Consider the following 8,447-nt stretch of genomic DNA (forward strand, 5'->3'; position numbering starts at 1 on the left):
GGTACTTTGTTTTCTGTTAAATTCTAAGTGTGTTCTAGTGTTCTCTCCTTTTCTTGGAGAAAAAGAAACATTCTGACATCTGAAAAATCTAAAGCGTATTTTTTATCAGTATTTCCTAATAATGAATGGGGCCTACTGTCCCTTTCTTCTGGTAAGATTAGGCCCACTTTAAACAAAAACTACATCAACAATTTCATCAATAGACTTTTTTATAGTTGTTAAGAAAGAAGGTTGGGATTAAGAAAGAATAAAAAGGAGATATCCACAAGGGTTAGAGGATCTTCTGTAAATGCGGCTCAGTGTGCTAGTTTCTCTGTCCATGGTCAACTATATGATTAAGTAATACAGCTAAAATAGCAAGTCTGCCCCAAAAGAGTGTAATTCTGCAACCAAAAGTGATGCCCCCTACCATGGGCTCCACATGTCCTTTGCCTATTTGACACGCTGCTGATCATTCAGAAGGAAAGCTGCATGATGTCTAGAAAATAGTAGTAGATCTAGATCCAGTGAATTTGAATTCTAGCCTCTGCCCTCAAACAAGTTACATTTTGTAAGGCACGTGTCACAAAAACACATTTGAGACACTTGTCACACATCCTTGTTGCATTTCTGAAAAAAAAGAGAGATAGAATGATAGAATTGCTGTGAGGATCAGATAGATTTGCTAATGTTTTCAAAGCAAATAGCATATAGTGTATAAATGTTAGCTATTGTTATTTTTAATCTAACATACCCATTTTACAAACAACAAACTGAGACATAGACAAAAGACAAGACTGGCCCTGATAAGGGTATGGAAATAACAATACCCAACTCACAGGATTGGGGTGAGGATTAAGTCTACAGCTTATATAATAGACAAATAGTAACCTATTTGTGTACATATGTGAACACACTATTTGGATTCCACCCTACCTTTGAAGTAAGAGCACTATCTATCTATCTTATCTTGTTCCTTGTCCAGAGCCTTGAAGAGGCCTTCTACCGACTCAGTACTCAATAAGTATTAACTAAATTAATTCTACGTGTAGCCACTTCGAAGGACATCAGACATTTTATCCAGATGTTATTAACTACTTAATTTATTAAATGTATTGAATCTGTGTTTCTAGGACCTTTCTTAATAATTCATTAAATTATTAAGAAAACCTCATTGGTCATTGATTTAGTAACCTGACTAGCAGCAAATTTCTGGGTGGGTCTAGATCACTTCAGTTGCTAAGGAGATTATTTTTCTCCTGTCAGTTGAGTTTCAATGTCTCACTCTCAAGCATTTATTTATGTGTAGTATGAGCTTCTCTTTCCAGAAGTTCATTCCCACCGAGACTAAATGACAAGAGGTAGTAGGGCAGAGTGAAACCTTCTCAGCCATAAATACCACTCTAAATTACAGGCCTCCTATACTTACAGTGCATTGATTTCTTCCAAAATCCATGTCTCACCTCTTTCATTTGTTTCTTAGTCAATCCATTTTACCTGTTCAGGACAGTTCTCACTGGGAAGTTTTCCAGGGGCCTGGCAGGTGGGTATGCCAGGCTGTTCACCGTGCACATTTGCTCAGAAGAGTCTTTGCTGGGGCAGTTTATCAGAGAAGCAAAGAAAGACAGACCTGGGAAACTTAACAGGTCTTTTGTTCCTTCAGATAGTTTCTGATACTAGAGATAAGAACCATTGTCAGGGCCAGGCATGGTAGCCCATGCCTGGAATCCCAGCAACTAGGGAAGCTGAGGCAGGAAGATCACAAATTCAAAACCAGTCTCAGCAATTTAATGAGGCCCTCAGCAACTTAACAAGACTCTGCTCAAAATAAGTAATAAAAAAGGGCTGGGGATGTGGCTCAGTGGCTGAGGGCCCCTGGGTTCAGTTCAATGTTCAGTACCAAAAAAAAAAAAAAACAAATTGTCAGAAAGTTGTGGGGGAACTGGCACTGTTCATGGCCTTACGCTGGCCTTGCTTGTTACCTTTTTCATATCTGGTCCATGGCAAATTGTCTGAAAGCTCCTTTGAAACCTATGATTTGGGCCAGGAGTAAAGTCAAACCGAGGACATGGATTACAACTGTGAGTTCTGGAAGTTTCAGATTCATTCTTAACCACATAGGATCGTGAAGTTTTAAAGTTTTATCCTTCCTTTCTTTTTTTGTTACCAGAGCTGCCTCTGAATCTTGAGATGATAGTCTTTTCGTGATTGTAAATACCGGTTCTAACAACTTAGAAATCAACTTGAATTTGGATATTTATGAATAAGCTGAAAATGTGACTTTTGCTTACTGGAAGAAGGTAAAAAAAATATTAATTCAATTTTCTGACAAGAAAAAAAACATTATTCCCTAAGTTTTATGTGCTAGTCCTTCTTAAAAATTATTCTAGGAACACAGTGCCAAATTATGGGCATCCAAGGACACTCCGGCTAGACAAAAATGAAGAAAACTAGGTGAGCAATGAACCTTATTAGCATGTGTCCTCTCCAGCTGATGACTGTCATTAGGCTGCTGGAGAATGACATCATTTTCTCTAAGAGGCAGTCAGCTCGAAAATGTCAACTATCTCTGTGAATTAAGTCTTGCAGCTGCTTTATGTTGCCTTCTGCTCCTTGCTAAAAGAAATGGACATATTTCATTTCTAGGAGCTTGCAGACATGTTCCTGTTTTAAAATATTACATTTTAAGCCCAGTCCAATCTGAACATATTTTGTTTTGAGATGCCTGGTGGAAAAAAAAAAAAAAGGACTTCAAATAAAGTAAAAGGCCAAGGTATAAGACTCCATAAACTCATTTGAAAAATAATCCCTTTTCTGATGCAAATTACTTTCATTTTATGTCATTTCTTTCTTTCTTTATTTTTTTCCTCCAGTAATAAGGATTGAACCTAACACTCTATACCACTAAGCCACATTCCCCAGCCCTTTTTTATATTTTATTTTGAGACAAGGTCTCTATAAATTCCTAAAGGCCTTGCTAAATTGCCCAGGCTTACCTCAAACTTGCAATCCTTCTGCCTCAGACTCTTGAGTTGCTGAGATATGTTATTTTTTTTCAAAGATGTCTTTAATATGAAGTTGATAGGAACACATATACCACATAGGGCCATAAATTGTCATTCAGAAAAACAAGAGTAGGAGTTCAGAGAAAAGGAGGCAGATTTGAGACGATAAATAATAAAACTATAAAATACTTCTCATCTAAAAGTCTTCCTCTGAATATAATTTTTTTTCACTTCACCAACCAAATGAGAAAAAAATACTCATTTATTAAATTATTTAAAAAATATTACATAATTCCTATATGTTTTCAGATCCTGCACTGGGCATTGGAGAAGCAAAATGAATCAGACACTGCCTGCATTTTAGAGAGTTCCAGGTTCAGTTGGGGAGAGAGACATGTCAAGGGAAATATTAAAATAGCTTAGAATTTCCATGAAAGACTCAGCATACATTTTTGAGAACAGGTTTTAAAGGAATATCCTGTGTGTTTACATATGTACCCACACAATCATGCATGTAAGGGTGAGTGAGAGAAAGTGGGGGAAAAAATAGAAAACTTTCTCTTAGAAAATAACTACACAAGTGTCAGGAAGAACCTTCATCAGTGAATGGACCCCTGGGCTGCAATGTCGAAAGAAACTTCAAGAGCTTTGCAGTCCCTGGAAATACTTCTTGTCTTCTATCTGATGTCTGAAATACTCTGAATTGAAAACAAATACTTTAAATCCATTGCTAGATGTGAAAACCAGGAGATTGAAACCACTGATTTAATAAACATGGAGATGTGTAATTGATGGACGGTATATTGTCTTTTTGATAGCAAGTTTGCAGAGAAGGGATTAGAAAAGCATAATGCCTAAAGCAATAAGAAATGAACAAAAATTGAGAGCTAGAGAAAGACTGTCTTTCCTTTCATGCTTTTAATTTTAAATTGAGTTCTAGTTTATATACTATGAAATGCACAGATCTTAAGTGTTATAATTGAATGTTTTCATAAATGTAAACACTTATGTAGCCTACACCTTTGTCAAACCCTGGAACATTTCCATCATCCCAGAGAGTTTCCTCCAGTTGCTACCAGTCAATGACCACTGTCCTCCCAGGCAAAGACAATCACCATTCTGATGATCTTTTACCATAGATTAGTACTGCTTATGTTCCTAAATTTCATGTTAGTGGCAATATTTTGCATGAACTCTTGTTTCTGAATCTTTCCTGCAGCACAATGTACCCAGGTGTTAGGAACTTAATTATTGAGTATTACTACATTGTATGAATACAGCACAAAGTATCTATCCAGATTGTGCAATGGATCTCTGGATTATTTGCTATTTTCAATTACATGAAATTCTCGTACAAGGCTTTTTGCAAGTATAGTTATTCATTTCTATTGGGTAAATACTTGGGAGGGGAATTGCTGGGCTATATGGTAAATGCAGGTTAAAATTTCTTAGGGAGATTTATCATGAAAGTAGGGGCATTTTAAAATTCTACCTGGAAGCATTAGGTAGAAAAGGAAATAATGTCCATCAAGCCTATTGGAAGAAGATGACCCATTGCTCATCAGGGGGTGGGGAAGTGCCTGTGGAATTTGGGAAAGGGAAGAGTTAGATGTGAATCATAAGGTGTATGGAGAGTTCTTTCTAGCAGACAGCTCCTGGGACGTTTCCAAAATCTGTGTTATTGTTAGCAGAGTCTAGAGAGTCTGAAATAATTACTGGAACTTCTGAGAGTGTTACTAAGATTTTCAGAAAATGGCATTGTTTCTGGGAAGCCAAAGAACATAGAAGAATAAAACTGGTCCTCTTGTTCAAGTGTTGGTTTCCAGTAGTCCTGATTGGTAACAAAGGTATCCAATTGGTATCCAACCACTGTCACCAAGCATCATTTTCATTTCATCTTGAGAACAGAATCTGGACTAGTACAGATTTTTCCCTGTAGGACCCCATCTCAGCCACTTCAATGGCACAAGCCAGTTCTCTGACCTCTTCTGTGCATTCAAGTCTGTGCCTAAGAGCTGTGTGGTCTCCAGGGCTGGATGTAAGATGGATTAACTTGCTGGTTGGAAATTTGTACCACCAAAATGTTGTCAATTCAATCTATATTGCAAAATCCCCTTTAAATTTTTTTCAATAAAATTCTTTCAATGGGTTTGGATTCGTGTAATTAATCTTTCATCACTGAAAAGGGAAATAAATTCAATCCACTCTCTTCTTTGGTTGGCTACTTCAAAATGTGGTTCATAATTAAGGACCAAGTAGCTGAGATTTCTAGCTGTACATTATTTTCCTTGATTCTATGACTTATTCTCTCAGAAATTAGATGCCCAAATAACAAGTTTACCAAAAAAAAACTCTCAAAAAGACACACAACATTGATAAATACCACACTGTAACAACACATCCGCATTCATGTGGTGTATACATGAACACACTATCACAGGAATCTCTGGAACAGTGAACAATTAACAACTGACCATGTAGATAGACATTCGAGTGTTACTCTCCTTCCTTGAAAATAAATGTACATGTGTTTCAAACCCCACTATTTGTAAATTAGTAGAATACCACAAGATCAAGCTGGCCCGGGTTATTTAGACTGAAAGTCCATAAAAAATAATCTCAGCAACATATAGGCTTGTAAAGCATAATGTATATATAACTAGCCATATATCCTGGGTCAAGTCATATAACCTCCCTGACTATGTTATTTTACCCATAAATAACATTGTGCCAGATGATCTCTAATAACCTTTCCAACAATGGAATTCTGTAGCAAACAAAGAAAAATAAATTACCAAATTACAAGATAAACAAGATCACTCATCAAACAGGTAGATATTTACTGGGATAGAAACACAATTTGGCTGTTCCACTTATTTTAATCATCTCAATGATCAATAATGTTCCCAGTGGCCCAATTGATGATGCCAGTACCTATGTGGATCACTCAGGTGACTAAGACACCGTGGCTGAGAGTGTCTGATCCAGTTCAGCCTCCATGTTTACCTATTGCTAAGGGGGACGTGTCAAAGTGTCCCTTTGACTCAGAGTCTTTTTTTGTCAGAATGAATCTTGGTCCCTTTCTATTTTTGAAATGGAAGTGAATAACAAGGTCACGTGAGTAAAAGAAATCCCAGACTATGGAGTCATCTCTGGTACTGTAGTCCTAAAAAAAAAAAAAAAAAAAAATCAGCAAATAATTACTTAAATTTTCCTACCTGGCAGCCACTGTAATAGGGACAGGAAAAACAAACTGAGTAAGACCCTGTTGTGCTCCTTGGACAGTCACAATCATCCATGAAGTCAGTAAAGAAATAACTATGCTGGGATATGATAAAGGTTATAGTAAAAAATTCCCCTCCTGAACTGACCACTTCCAATCTCTGCCTTTGTTTACCAATGATTTTCAAATTTTATTTTTTCTTTGACCCTTCTGGCAAACTCCAAACTTGTATATCCAAATGATTGACTGCTTGATATCTCCATTCAGATGACTAAAAGATATCTCAAATTCAACATATCCCCCAAATAGAACCCTTGATTTTCCCCTTACCTAAAACATGCTCCTTCCTAAGACTTCCATTTTTCTCTAAATGATGTCTCCATCTACTTAAATTGTTCAAGTCCCTTTAGGGTCAACTTTGATGTATTTTCTTCTCTTCGTTTCTCATTTATAATTTCCCATTTTTCTGCTGGTTCTGCTTCCACATTCTATCTCAGAGCTATCCACATCTCTCCATCTTCACAATAACAATCCTGACCCACTCTAACACTACTTTTATTCCACACCACTGCAGGAACTTGCTGTTTCCATCTTCTTCCACTTCCTTACCTGACAGCCAGATTCACCGTTCAGATGATATTATCTCCCTTTTAAAAAATCTCCAATGGCTTCTCATTGAAGTTAGGCTAAAATATAAATTCCTGACCATGGTCTATAACTTTCTATGTGGGCTGGCCCTGCCCACCTCTCCTGTCTCATCCCTGATCTCTATCCTTCTCACTGAGCCCAGCCTTGTGGCCTTTTTCTGACACTTGAATAGGTCATCCTGTTCCACAAGACTTTTGCAGTTGTTTGTCGTAACCAGGGTACTATTCCAGAACATTTTATGGCTGCTTCTTTTTATAATTACAGATCCAAGTCAGATATTACCTTTCTGAGAAGGTTTCCTATGGTTCAATCTAAAGTAGCCTCAACTCACATGGAATCATTGCCTACCCCAAAAGTCAGTAAGCTACATCTGGCAAATCAAACCCACTCCTGGACTGTCTGTGTATATGTTTTATTGGAACATAGTCACATCTTTAGGGTTACTCACTACCAGTGGCTGTTTTCATATCACAGTCATGGGTTCAATAGTTGTGACAGAGACTTTATGCTTTGTAAAGCATAAAATATTTATTCCTTGTATTTTATCAAAAACATTTGCCAACCCTTGCTCCCTCCCATCACCCTTATTCCTCTTCCTCCTACACTTCCCCCTTCTTTACTCTAACACTGTATGAGTTTATCTTGTTTGCTTTCCTGATCATCGCCCATCTTCCTTCAGTAGACTATAACCTCAGTGAGCTTAAAATGATCACAGTTCTATCTGCAGTGCATTAACAAAACCAAACAAATGGAAACTAATTAATGAGTAATTGCACACTGAATGAATCATTGAACTTATTTGCTAAATCCTTCTCGTATGCAATTGTAATTGGTATAATTTGAAATATGCAAAGAACTCTTAAAATTTAACAATAAGAAAATGAATAACCAATTTGAAATATGCAAAGAACTCTTAAAATTCAACAATAAGAAAATGAATAACCCAATCAAAAAATAGGCTCAACAGGAAGGGTGCTATGGCGCACTCCTGTAATCCCAGTGGCTTGGGAGGTTGAGGCAGGAGAATCACAAGTTCAAAGCCAGGCTTAGCAACTTGGCAAGGCCCTAAGCAACTTAGTGAAACTCTGTCTCAAAATAAAAACTAAAAAGGGTTCACTGGTTGAGTGTCCCTGAATTCAATGCCCGACACACACACACACACACACACACACACACACACACACACACCCATAAAGCAAAACAGACTCAGAACAACAGGTATTGCATGTTTTCTCTCACATTTAAAATCTAGGGGGAAAAATTATAGGGAGACTATTAGAGAAAAGGAAGGGCAAAAGAAGGAGGATACATGGAAGAGAGGGATAGGAGGTCAATAGGAGGAGGTGGAAATGACCAAAATATGTGCATGTACAAATATGTCCCAATAAAACACTTTATTCAGTACAATTAATATATACTAATGAAAAATAGGTAAAAAATATGAATGGATATTTGGTAAACAAAACAAAGCTTGTATACAGATGACGAGCATAAAAGGGATGTTCAATAGCATATATCATCAGAGAATTGCAAGGTAAAATAATGAGTTACCACCTGCACCTACAATTCCAAACACCAACTTCCTCAAATAC

This window comes from Ictidomys tridecemlineatus, chromosome 1 (assembly GCF_052094955.1).
Source record: "Ictidomys tridecemlineatus isolate mIctTri1 chromosome 1, mIctTri1.hap1, whole genome shotgun sequence".
Taxonomy (NCBI): domain Eukaryota; kingdom Metazoa; phylum Chordata; class Mammalia; order Rodentia; family Sciuridae; genus Ictidomys; species Ictidomys tridecemlineatus.